We start from the raw sequence: 14,616 nt of genomic DNA on the forward strand, positions 1-14,616 counted from the left end.
CTAATTAAGAAACAATCCTGAGGTAGAGTGAGCTTCAGGCAAGTTCAGTCAGAGCTCTATTTTTCGGGCCCTGTGCTTGGCCCACTCCCATGAAGAAGGCATGAAGGTGCTTTATCTTCAGGGTGATTTCTTGTATGCTTATAAGATGACTGTGTGTGCAGCACCCATGCTATATATTTCTTTCTTCATATCTAGCAGGAGCAAAAGCATTCTTTCCCATACCATGGAAGGAGAATCCTGAGCTTTGCTATAATTGGACCACCTTGGATCTAGTAATTACGGACAGGACATGGAGAGGAGAGAACTGAGACCTGGGTTGTAGTCTTATCCCTGAGACAGTCATGTGGCAAGAGGCATGGGATTTCCCTATTGGCCTTAAAACAGTTGGATTTCATTCCTGGTACTGGTGTTGAGGTCTTCCCATTCAAAAAGCTTTGCTGTTCCGAATTGAGGGCCTGAGGGCTGAGGTGGGGAGGGCTAAATGGGTTTGTTACTCTCTTTTTTTTCCTAGTGTGGAGGTAGTCAGCCTCTTTTTGCCCCTTTCATTCCTGATTTTACTAAAACCATGAGATGCTGTTTATCCTAGGATCCCAAATTAGAAAACTGTAAGTCACTTTTGACTTTATGATTTATAGAGGGCTTTCAAGTTATTCTCAGGTTGCACGAAAGAGGTAGACAGGAAGGAAGGAAGCAGGGAGGGGGAGAGAGAGATCATGCTTATTGAGAAACAAACTGTTAAAACTCTTTCTTCACATACCTCATCTCAATTCTATTCTTTTCCTGGTAAGGGCCCCTTTAACTGATATGTATCCTCCTGGATTGTTCTTTGCATTTACATAGATGCAGAATTTAATTTTATATTCTAAAATTTAAGTGGCAACTATTACTAACACCTAGTTTTCCTGTTTTCACTTAGCACATATGTACAGAACTTATCACCTTAATATATATAGTTGTATTTTATTCTTTTACTATTTATTTTGCCATATTATGGATATGTCATTGTTTATTTAACTATTAATTTACCCTATTAATTGCTTCGGGAATTTTTGCTATTACAGACTGATATAATGGACATCCTTTGTTTATATCTTTGTACATATGTGCATGTATTTCCGTGGGAGAGATATAATTACTGTCTTGAAGGAAATGCATATTTAAAATTTTGATAACTTCTACAAAACGTATTTGAAAATGGTGAGCCAGTTTCTGTTCTCTTGCAAAAATTGTAGATGATTAATCTATTTAATTTTTGCTGATAACGGTGTATTGGAATTACAGGCAGTTTTGTTGGACTCATTTATTGAATACTTTGTTCTTTCCTAAAGATTAGAAATGCTTCCTTTATCATATGTCAGCTTTCTAAATTTACATGGATCTATTTCTGGACATGCTCTACTTTATTCCATTGATTTATATTTCCATTTTATACCAGTTCCACATTATTATACTTACTGTTGTTTTGCGCTAGTTTATATTTAGTAGAGTGAAAAAAATTATTTACTGTTCTTGAGCATTTTTTCTTTCTAGAGAACTTTAATACAAACTTGTGTGGTTTCATGAAAATCCTGCTGACATTTTTTTCTTGGTATTGCTTCTTTAGTGTATTGACTTAATTAATATATTTACAGTTTTGAGACTAAGTATCCAGGAACTCAGTATATCTTATCTAGCTATTTTTTGATGTCTTAGTAAACGTCTCTAGTTTTTAAAATGGTTCTTATATATTTTATGTTAGGCTTGTTTCTCAGTAGGTTGTCATTTTTGCTGTTACTGAGTTTAGATATGTTAGTTATATTTTCTAACTGATTCTTGCTCATATATAGAAAAGTAGTTAATTTGGGTATGCTCATCTTGAATCTGGTCATCTCAGGAATATTTGCTGCTTTTACTCAAATAGATAAATTACCTGCCCTCGAAGAGTTACTGGAGAAAAATTACTTATTTTAGGAGATTTTAGCTTTTTGGTAAAAGTTGAGCTTACCTCTTGTAAAAACTTGTTAGTAATAGCACTGAGCCTCTTTTAAAGGCGATTGTCTTTCTTTTTTTGATAAAATGCTTAATATATGGGAGGATTGAGAAGGGAAGATTTTTGAATAACTTCTTCATGGAGAAATAAGAAATTGGAATAATTTCACATTCTTCCCCAGATAGGTAGAACCAGTGACCTTCCCTCCTGAGCCTATTTCAAGCCTGTGTTTCTTTCTGACTCCAGTGTTTTTGTCATTGCATTTTTATGATCTCTTCCACAATTAGTCTGATAGGCTAGCTCTTCAGGGGAGGGCAGAAATCTACCCTCTCTTTAGGTCTTTTTGAGGCTAAGAAGATAGAGGTATGGGATCTTCCTAGTCTGTGGTAGGAAAATGGTAGCCACTGGAATAAATAGCAAAGCTTTGTTGTTTCTCCTAGAAATTTAGATGTTGCAGGATGAGACATCATCCACTGATTGGCACCTGGTCTGCTTTTGCTGTTCATTCATAAACTGAAGGCACCGAAGTAGAGTAGGAGGATAATTGGACTGGAAGATAACTTTTGTCTTCCTAGAGGTGTCATAAAATTAGTGGTTTTTCCTTTTATTCACTTTGTATGAACTTGCCCTGTCTGAAGAGGCTATTAAAAGTTCTTATGGAAGAACTATATCGGGTAAATTTATGGTTCCTTTCAGAATTGTGTATTAATTTTCCAGTTTCTTTTTCACCCAGTCTCCATTTTTATCTTTCTCTTGTCCTCCTACACTTAACTTGGTCTCACTGTAAAATTTATGCATTTTTCTACCTGGCAGTGATGAATTTCCATCCAATGCAAGGCTTTGCATCCAAAAGTTAAGCATCACTGCCATTTAGTTGTTATAATTTTCTTTTTAATTGCTATTTTATGTTATTTTTATTTTTATTCTCATTTAAGAAGGTTTTGAAACTCTATGAAATTATGAAAATTTTGTAACCAATGTATGGTTATTCTGTTTATCATTATAACTTAATTTAAGATAAGGGATTAAAGGAAGAAAAGGATTGACCACATACTTTTATTTTCATTTGTGTTTTTGTATTAGTTAGAATGCAAGCACAGAAAACTTGATTCAAACAGACTTAAAAAATAACAAAATTTGTTATTAAAATGTAACTTGAAGGCTGAGGTAGGGCTGACTTGAAGACTGCTTTAGTCCATTGACTGTGACTCCATTTCTCATATTTGCCTTCTTCTGTGTGTGGGCCTTGTCCTCAGGGTGACTTCCATCAAGGTGGCTTCACTTTCTCAAATAGAGGGCATCTTTTCTGGTAGCTTTCTTACAAGAAGAGCAAGACAGTGCCATTCTCAACAGCCTCGTCCCACCCCCCTACCAGCCCCCTGTTGTATCATATACAAGGCTTGAATTAAACCATATATTTTCTTAAACCAAATCCAGAGGAACGCCTTAGTTTGTGCCTGAGTTTCTGAATCATCATTGTGGCAAGGGGAATGGGGTTACCTTTAGATCAGCTGGGTTTACCATGGGAGCCTGGAGTGGAGGAAGCTTTTCTTACCCACATTGACTTTGTGGGTAACTGGTCGTTATGAGTTAAATTTATGGTACTGTAAAAAAGGTGCGTGGTGGAATGGGTGCCGGGTAGATAACCATCAGTGTCCACTTGATAATGAGTCCTATAAAATTTCATCTCAGGCCATAGGAACTAACAGTAATAAACATAAAAGGAAAAATAGGCAGACTAAGCAAGTTTTAAATGGACTTACTTGAAAACTTTCTCTGCAGTTTCCCAGTTTGTAATGGTTGATTTTGCTGACTGGCTATAGCTACTTACAGAACAGAGGAAATTCATTAAAAATAATGAATTATTCAGCCGGACAGTGAAATTCAGTTATAAAGCACTTCACTGTGCCATGGATTGAGTGCAGGTCAAGGCGCGTTGTGGCTTATGGGCAGTGTGGCTTTTCACAGTGACAGCATAGACACAGGCTTTATCCTCTCCCCTGCTGCTCGCATTTTAGTCACATTTTATTTATTTGGCTGGCTCCATTTACACTTTATTTCAATTGACTTCATTAACACAAATTTTAATTTATACTTTATTAATACAAATTATGTATTATACAATATTTGACATTAATGAAAATTTGGTAGAAATAGGTCTCTCTCAAAAACAAAACAAAATATCATCCTGCTACTTTTTAAAATTGCAGTGACTTGCTGTAGCCAAACCAAATGCTAATTAAGGCGGATTTATTTAGCTTTTTTAGTTTGCTTACTTAGGTTATTTGGAGGGAAATTAAGATTAGCAGAAATCTATCAATAGATTAATGAAAGTCTTGAAAGCTTCTTTAGGGAATTTAATGAGGGCTTTGTCGTGGATTCTCTGGTTCCTCTTTGTTTTTCTCTCCCTTCCTATTTCTCTTAGGCATTGAAAAGTAGAAATCAATTCTCAAAAACAATACAGAATAATACTGTATAAATTATATCTTCTACAATAAAGTATAGATGATATGTATGCATATATGTTATAGGAGAGGAGAGGGCCTCATCTCCCCCAATTGCTCTAGTGGGGTTTTTGGGGTACTGCTGGAGTAAGCATTTCGGAGGCTCCCACGGGAGGATGAGATATGGTAGAAAGCTTCATTTCTGTGGAATTACACACCCTTGGGTTTCCAAAGTCCCATTTCCCTTAATCCATTCATAGAAGTGTAGCTGTGTCTTCAGTAGAGCTAAAATCAGAGCCAGTGTCCAGAGTTTCCTTTCCATGTTAGAGCCAGGTCCAGTTTGAACCATGCTAGTTTAGCTTGTGTTTTCCCACTGCAGGCCATTAGTCCATTGGGTGGGGAGTCCACATGGCTGTGGGCCATTGGGGTGAATACAAGAGAGCCAAGAGAGCGTGCCCTGAGCAACAAGAGCAGCAAGAGTTGTAAGAGAGTGAATTCCTTTGTTTAGGAGATTATGTATTCCCAAATGTTCCTGAGTGCTTGCAGGGGCCATGCGCATTCTGGCCAACCATCTCTATACCCAGGTGTGATTGACAGACAAGTACCTTTCCTATGTCACCCCAACTTCATTGGGCATGGGTCTATCTTCCCTTTGTTGGATTCCTGGGGAGTGTAAAATTGCAGCTTCCTGATGAAGCTGCCCAAATGACATGCCTATAATGTCTGGCTTCCCTTTTTGCTTCTTTCCTATTATTAATAACTAATTATAATGGTATCATATGTGTGTGTGTGTGTGTGTGTGTGTGTGTGTATATATTAGTTGCTAGTATATTGGTAACTGTAGATATACTCAAAGGGTGAGGTTACATTTTCTGAAAATATGTAATATAATAAATGATATCAAACCTAGAATTTTAAAAGTTCATTGCATTGTTGATTACATTTGAAAGGCTTTTTGACTAGAAGCTGCCTCTCTTTGTAAAAATGCCTTAATTGTATAGGTAAAACCGAAAGAGTCTAACCAAAATTAGGGCATTGTTAACCAAATTAAATTGCTGAAGCATTTAAGCTGCTTTGGTTTTATAAGCTTTCTCTGTTAGGTTATTGAATACACTTATTTTTATTTATTAATCCTCACCCGAGGACATCTTCTCCATTGATTTCCAGAGAGAGTTGAAGGGAGGGAGGAGGTGGGGGAGAGAGAGAAGCATTGATGTGAGAGAGACAAATCAGTTGGTTGCCTCCTGCACTCACCCGGACTGGGGCGGAGAACCTGCAATCACGGTACATGCCCTTCACCAGGAATGGAACCCACGACCCTTGGGCCTGTCCTCAGGCTGATGATGCTCTAACTACTCAGTCAAACTGGCCAGGACTGAAAACACTTATTAATCCAGTCTTATAATTTATCAGTCATTGAAAATTTTTTTCTATATTCTTTCTACATACATGAAAAGTTAGATGAGTATATGAATATTATTCATATGTAATGTAGACTGTAGTCTGAAACCTCCTAAATGTAGTTTGTGAAGTGTTGTTAGAGAAAGAAAATAGATGCATGCTGAAATTCAGTACTCCTTGGGTCAGGTACAATGGGAAAGAATGAAGTCTTCTAAGATAAATGAATCAATTTTCTCTTTTCTATTTGAATGTATCATGTAAAAGAACATTCTACCCGTGAAGCACTTCAGTGCTTAATTAACTTTGGATAAATTTATATACTTTGTCTAGTTTGTATGGTTTTGGCATCTCTGTCTCAACCCACAGATTCTCGATTCCTCTTAGCACTCTAAAGGGAATGAGGTATAACTGCAATAAAAGATCTATCGCTACTTCTATCAGGATACTAACTCATGTATAACTGAAGTTTAAAAGATGTGATAACAGGTTTAACACTATGTTCACATCAACCCCATGGCCAGTAAGGCAAGTGGTGTATATATATAATAATATTGTAGTATAATAAGATAAGTAATGGGAATTTAATCCCATTTTTACAGATGAGAAAATGGAAATTTAGAAAAGTAAAGTGACTTGTCCAAAGTCACACGAATACTAAGTGGCCAAGTGTCAAAGTATAATTTTCCAAAAATTAAAGACTGTTTCCCATACAAATATAAAATGGACACATCACATTTATTCAATTCATTAAAGAGGAAACCAACAGGAGATAAAATTGGTTCAAAGAGGAACATAGATTATATAGTGTATTAGTCAGGGTTCTCCAGAAAAACAGAATCAATAGGATATATATAGATATATAGAAAAATATTTATTATAAGGGATTGGCTCATGCAATTATGGAGGCTAAGAAGTTCCATGATCTGGTATCAGCAAGCTGGAGGCCCAGGAAAGCCAGTAGTGTAGTTCTAGTCCAAACCTGGAAGCCTGAGAACCAGAGGAGCCAATGATGTAAGCCCTGCTCCCAGTCCAAAGGCCCAAGAACCAGGTTGTATGAGGGCAGGAGAAGATGGATGCCCCAGCTTAAGCAGAGAGTGGATTTGCCCTTCTTCTGCTTTTTTGTTCAACAGATTGGATAATATCTACTCTCATTGGTGAAGGTATTCTTCTTTACTTAGTCTACCTATTCAAAAGCTAACCTCCTTCAAAATAATGTTTTACCAGCTCTGGGCTGGTAATCCTTAGCCCAGTCAAGTTGACACATAAAACTGACCATCACATGTAGACATTAGATAAAGAAGTTTGGAATAAGATTGCTGGTTTAAATGCAAAGCCATCCTATAGGGCAATAATAACCATAGCCTTTGAGATGATCTTATCTATTGGGTAGAATTCAGTTGCATCTTTATCAAGGACTTATAAGTTAACATGTTACTTCCTAAAGTCTGAGTTTTTAATCAATAGTAAATGATGAATCACATAAAGATGTTTCCTAATGAAATAATCCTTGGGTGGGTTTGTGCTCCTATATGACATTGAAATGACATACTGCCCTCTCTTTGTCTTACTTCTAACTTTTGGATAATTTTCCTTAACCCAAAGCAACATTAGAGCTTAGGTTTTCTGATTCCAACTCGTGATTTCTTTCCACTCTAATTAAACTTTTGCAATATCAGCTAGCCTTTGTTGTTAGTTTTCTTTTGTGCACAGTGTTGGTAATATAGCATTCTTCCTCAAAGAAACATTGTGAAACTCAACGGATATTATAAAATTTGCGTAAATACCCAAATCAAGAAATTGAAATGATAGCTATGTACCATGACTGCTCTTTTATGACATTTTGTTAGCAAAACAGTGTATTTCAGTAGATTAGCCTTTACATATTTTGAACAAAATAGAATTGAACTATTTTAGGTAGAAAGTGAAGATTGATCCGCGTTAAACATGTAAGTGCCTATCAGAGTTAAGCATTGAACGACTTACTTATAATGTTGTCCTGGACTTGAAATTGTTATTTGTATGTGCCATTTAAATTACCAGTGTGATTTTCTTTTTTTGGATGCAATTCAGAAAGGTTGGGATACTTTATTCAGTTTAGCCCTTAAGAAATTAGTTACTGTGGTAACAGTAGGTATTAATTTCCTTACCTGAGAGGTTTTAGGGACAAAGAAATCTCTGAGCTAATCCAGTGAAACCCAATTTTCTCTTGAGACTAGTGTTAAATCTGTCCACTCTTTAGAAGATAATACTATTCCAAGTGGAAAGAATATTGTGCTCTTGAAATGAATTTCTAGTCTTCCAGAATGAAGTCTAGAGTATGGTTTAAAAGCTAGATGATTAGAAAGCTATCACTTATTAGCTAATTTGGAATGTGATTGGTCTTAATTTTCCTAAATTTGTTGTAACTTAAATTTTACTGATGTGATTTTTATTGACGTGAACTAGAAGTGGCTTCAGTAGACAGCTTGTCTTACTATCTAATTGCTTTGCTGTCAAATAAAATCACTTAAGATGAATTTCTTTCAAAACATGTTATAATTTAGTTGACTAATATTACTAAGCCTATAGCAAGCCAACTAATTTAGCTATCATAAGGTCCATTTTGCAACTAATTTTAAAAAAGGCTTTACCAAAAAGTTGTATAATTATTAAATATTTTATGAATGTGTTATGGTGATTAAAAACTAGCTATCGTAGATTTAGTAACATCAGCATTGGACATTTTCCAGTCTTAGAGCATTTTGTCTGTGTTCTCTAGCAGCAGTTAGCAAACTAGCTAGTGGGTCACATTTGACAAGCTGCTATTTTTGTATTGATTATGAGCTAAATGGTTTTTATGTTCACAAAAAATTTGAAAGAATAATAATTCATAAAATTTGTATAAATTTATATTTCACTGTATATAAATAAAGTTTTATTGGAACATAGCTGTGCTTATTTAAGTGTCATTGATGGCTTTTATATTGCAGTGACAGACTTGAGTGATAGTGACAGAGACAATTGGTCCATGAAACCTAGAATATTTGCTGTCTGACCCTTTAGAGAAAAAGCTTGCTGACTCTTGTTCTATAGTATAAAAAAATGTAGCCTTGTTTGTTCATTGAAGAAAAATCTTTCCTTTTATTGGCATACTCCTCCCCTCCCTTGCTGAATAACATATTTTCATTTAGAAAATTTGGAACATGTGGATAAGTATAAAGAAGAAAATTAAAAACCATCTGCAGTTGTGGGATAACCATTATTATTTTGGTATATATTTCTCCAGACTTTTAAAAATATATAACATTTTTATATACTTAATATATTACATAATATATATAATACACATACACACAAATACACACATATTTATTTTGTAAAATTAGTCTAACTTGTTTTTTTTCACTTGATAAATTATAAGAACATGTTTTTAATAACTGCACAGTGTCCTGTTTTATGGGGTAATTTATTATTTAACCACTTTTCCATTGTTGGACATAGGATCTGTTTTCAACTTTCTATTATTATAAATATTCTATATTACATTTTAAATATATATTTTATATACTTAGTGTATATTTTATACTTAAATATTGTATAATGTATATTTTAAATATGATAATATATAATATGGATAACTATCCTTGCATATAAATCTTTCTGGGGAATGCTGGTTGTTTTTGTAAGATTCTTATAAATGAATCTATGGGTAAAATGATATGAAAACTAGAGAAGTATTTTGAGGGAAATCTTTGTACTGCATGAAAATACTTCCTTGACCTGCCTTCATGAGGAAGATGGCTTATCTTTCATTTAGCCTAGGCTATGGTTAGATATACTAGTTTTTCTACTACACCATCAAACCAGTTGTTAAAAAATTTGACTGTTTAAACTTATGGTTGATACTGATAGTTGATGGACTGGAAGAACGGCCAGTGCCCTACTCTGGGTTCATGGTTTTTAATCATAATTCTGCAGCTTGGGAAAGTAAATAATTTGCTGGGTGGTCACTCCTAGTATGATTCTCGAAGCCATAGAGTGGAGTAATGCTCTAGGCCAGTATGAGTTGACACAGGCTCAGAAGTAAGGGGGAGGTGGGGAGAGATGTGCTCCATACTTAAGATCCACTCATTCTGTAGTGTACCTACAAAAATGTACCTAAGTACTTCATTCAAAGAATGATTTGTGAAGGGTATTGACTTAAACTTTTTTTAGGGATACCCATACCAGCTATTAGTATTGATCTGTCCACAACAGAGGTTATAAATTGAGAGGTGGGTCTCGGAAATTGATATCAAATGGAAGATAGCATCGTAACATCCAGTTCTTTGTCTTTTGTTGAAAAATTGGAAGGTCTAGCAACACTGGGCCCATTCTGATTTTTGCAAGAGTTAGCTGGAGCAAAGTTAGTGGCTTCCAATTTGTGCTGTAGCATAGTGATATCGGTTGTAGGTAATTTAGCAAGATTTTGATGGTTGCATATTTTTTTATAGCTTTCGGACATATACAAGCATTTTGTAAGACAAACATTCAAAGATTTAGAATAGGTGAAATTATATTTGAACATTTTTTATGTAGATCCTTTATAAACTACTTCAGTTCAGTAAAATATATGGCTGTGCATAGTAAACATGGTAAAAAAGAGTTGTGTTGTGGCTGTATCATGTAGTACTTCTCCTGACTTAGCTTTTAAATAATTTCCTATCTAATTATTACTTTAATTATGTATGTATATATTATTTAGTCATCAGGAAAGTTATGTGTTTGTGTACATAAAATTCTCTTAATTTTATTTGTCTTAATTTTTTTTTTTTTTTAAATATAGCTTTATTGATTTCAGAGAGAGGAAAGGAGAGGGAGAGAGAGATAGAAACATCAATGATGAGAGAGCCATTGATCGAGCCCACAACGTGGGCATGTGCCCTGACCAGGAATCGAACTCCGATCGCCTGGATCCTAGGTCGACGCTCAACTGCTGAGCCACGCCTGGCCGGGCTATTTTTCTTAATTTTTATAATTTTACTCTTAATATAGAAAAGGGCATGATTGTTAGCTGATTATTGTAGACTTAGTGTTCTTTAATGGAAAACAATTTTGTTAGTTTTTTTTTGCTTGTTATTTAATTTTTAATTTTTTTATGATGGGCTTTTGATGTGACAGTTTGTCAAACCTGATTTTGATAGAATTCATTTTATGTTTGATTTTAGAATTTAAAGAATTAGTGCTTCTATCTATAAATAATTAATAATAGAACATGTAATTCAGTTGATTCAATAAAGAAAATATAGGTCTTTTTAACTGCCAAAATTCATATGAAATATTTTTAATTACCCAGAAATATATTTTGTTTACCTAAAAAATTTAGTATTAAACTAAATGAAAATAAATATTTAAGTACACTCAGTTTTTGATTAGTCTCCTTTGTTAAAAAGATACTCATAAGAATTCAGACAAACTAAAAATTGACAAAAAGCTTTTCCCAAGGAATTAAAGACCTACAGTATTTTAAAGTACTTTATATTCAAATACATTTAATTTCTACAGGTATTTCCTTTTTCACTATAATGTCTAATATATTGATTAAAGCCAAAAAGCCATTTGATTCATAAGCTCAACATAATAGTAAATATTTAATAAATGAATAGTCAATAAAGGATTATCTCAGAATTGGATCTGGTGTTGCCATAATTCTTTACCTTTCAGCTTAAATTAAATGAAGTAGGAGTGTCAAACAAAACACTCTGGTACCTATTCATAAAACCCCTATTTTATGAAATAAAAGATTTTAACTTTTGAAATCATCTTTAGTACAAAATAAGAACAAAATTCTTTTAAGAGACTGATAAAAGTGATAACCAGATTGAGCTCAAGAAGCTAGTTATGGGACTGCACAATTAGAAAAGCCCAGATTCCTCACTGCTCTTTGTTCCTGCCTGTATGGTATATTTTGTTTGGCAGCAGTAAGGAAAAGGAAATGGAAAAGTTGACATTTTAAATTGTTCTATTAGAAGATATGTTGAAGATTTGTCAAAGACATAAAGGCAATATTAATCCAAAAGATTATTTAATGAAAAAGGTGTTCGTTGCAGATATGAATCTATAAATGTTGGCATTGGCCCTCAGTTAGAAGGCTGAAGAAAAACACCTGGAAGGACATTATTTGCTTGGCAGAGAAGTTCCAAAATCAACTGAGGATGAAGTATTCAAAGTGAAAAAAATGAATATTTTGAAATATACAAGATATTATGGAACAGTGGAAGTTTAGAATTGGCAGTAACAGGAGGGTATAAAGGCTTTACGTTAAGTTCAATATAAAAAAAAAAGGATATGTTGTCTTATCCACAGAGAAGCTCTCGTAATATTAAAAATTTGCCCATAATTCTGAATTCCTCCTTCAATGATGTCATAAAAATGGCGAACCTAATGAAATCCAAGCTGCCACAGTGCCTTATTTTCAGCATTAGGTGACTAAATGGGATTAGCTATTTCATTGCTAACGTGTGTGACAGTCCAAAGGAAGATTTATAAACTAAAAGGAAAAATTCAAATTATTCTATGGGAATGATTCTTACTTTGCAGATTTGTTGAAGTATAGTTATTGGCTTCAAAAAATGATATCCTTAACTGACATTTTGAGCACTTGAATTAACTTAAAAGTGCGATGATCATGTGGAAATAAATGAACGTGTACTGACAAAGTTTATGGGTTCAGAGCAAAAATTCAGCTTTGAGAAAGTTAATATAGTTTTAGAAGTGATGCTTAATTGGTGTTCTTGGAATCCTAAAGAAGAATTAATTAAAGTCAGTGTGTGCCTGAGACAAAACTTTATCATTATATTGAAATACTTGATATAAAAAAATCATTTGTATTCAAAGCTTACTTACATTATCAGAAAGAATTTACATATTTCTCAGAAGAACTAGAGAAGCTATTAGATTTAAAGATATTAGTACTCTTGAAATACAATTTAAAGAGATTGAATTGTTGGAATGCTAGTTAATCATGAAAAAGGTATTTTCAGTGTATTGGAGCAAAGCCTTCCCCTCTTTTGCCATTTGCTACCATGGGTGCTAATAAAGCTTCTTTGCGGTGGTTGCTATATGGAATATTAAGAAAATGTTAAAAGGTCTTAATCAGGAGTTGTGTTTAGCCTTTTTAAGTATAAAATCTAATACACAAAAGTTGTGTTCACCTAAACAATTTCAAGATTTTTATTTAAAGAGTTTGAAAATTTTAATTTTATAAAGAAGATGTAAGTTTTACAAAATTTTATGTTCACATTCCCAGTTACCCTCTCCAATGTGCCATAAAAATATATTCATTTTCTGAATGTGCCATGAACTTGAAAATGTTGCCAACTCCTGGTATAGCCCTTCATTTGTAAATTAAGTGAACAATTGAGAGTCATGTATTTGAAGAAAATCAACAGATATCAAGCTCACTAAGCTGAATAGTTGACCCTTGATAAATAATTAATAAACAAAAAAAAGAATTTAAAGTCCCTATAAGTTTTATCAATGGATTCAATGGAACATGTGTTTATAAAAGTACTGAAAATGGTGGAAAAGGAAAATTGGACGGTAAGAAAGGAACTGAAACATAATAAAATACTCAATGGAGTTAGTGTGATAGAACAAATATGGCTGAAAATTAAATAGCTGTTTGTTGAATGAACTGAGCAACTGATTGGTCCTAGGAAGCTTACTTGATCTTTCCTGTCAGAGGACTTCCAGAGGAGTTGTACTGATGGGCTCAATGTGTTGGTGGGCTAGACCTCAAGATTACATCTTTGGAGACCTGTGAATAGAGAAATAGCCTCCTGATGCTTCAGTAGAAAACATACAGTCTCTTGGTCGCTTGTTTGCAGCTTCCCAAGGTACCCTAAAAGCTGGTGACTGCTGATGGTAAATAGAGTTATACGGGCCAAGTAAAATAATAGTCCACCTGACAACTCCAGCATCATTGGAAACAACAACAGAAGGGACAGAATGGGAAACTCCTATTGAAACAGATCTTTGAAATATTTAGATTATAATTTTTGCAAAAGAAAGAAATAGTAAGCACATTTAGGGAGACTCACCTAGAGGACAAAGAAGCTTCCTAGAACTAAATAAAGATCTCAACTTTATAAAAATTCTGTTGACAAACTGAAAGAGGAATATCACTGTTGAGAGTGAAATTAACATCTTGCAAATTAAGTGGAAGAAGTATCTTAAAATACAGAATAAAATTAAAGAGGTGGTAGTCAGGAAGAAAAAAAAATAGAGACTAGGAGAAGAAATTCATGCAGGAAGAAATTCACTAGCATGTGAGGAAATGCTGTAGAAGGAAATAAAAGAATAGACATGGCAATTGATAACTTAGTAAGTAGAGGTATATTAGTTTACTATATAGCTGCTGTAATTACCACCAACTGGGTGACTTGACAGAAATTCCTTGTCTCACAGTTTTTGGAATTGTTGGCAGAGTTGGTTCTTTCTGAGTGCTGTGAGGGAAGGACCTGTTTCAGGCCCTCTCTCCATGGCTTGTAGATGACTGGCTTCTCATGTATTTTTTCATATCATCTCCCCTCTATGCATGTCTCTCCGTGTCCAAATTTCACCTTTCTGTAAGGATACCACTCATTTTGGATTAGGAACCACCCTAATGACTTCATTTAAATTTGATTACTTCTAGTGAAGGCTCTATCTCCAGATTATATCACATTCTGAATCACATTCTGAGGTACTGAGGATTAGAACTCCAACCTACCTTTTTTGGGGGGAAGGATATAGTTAACCCATAACAAGGGGAAATTTTTCTGACCTTAAGAAAAGACTTGG

At 34.3% G+C, this 14,616-nt stretch overlaps 1 protein-coding gene across 2 annotated transcripts in view; it reads left to right on the plus strand.

Moving 5' to 3' along the window:
* Positions 1-14,616, plus strand: part of WRN (WRN RecQ like helicase) — a 97,970-nt gene that overhangs the window by 3,585 nt on the left and 79,769 nt on the right. The gene's annotated exons all lie outside the window — the stretch shown is intronic.

This window comes from Miniopterus schreibersii, assembly GCF_964146895.1.
Source record: "Miniopterus schreibersii genome assembly, chromosome: 2".
Lineage (NCBI taxonomy): Eukaryota > Metazoa > Chordata > Mammalia > Chiroptera > Miniopteridae > Miniopterus > Miniopterus schreibersii.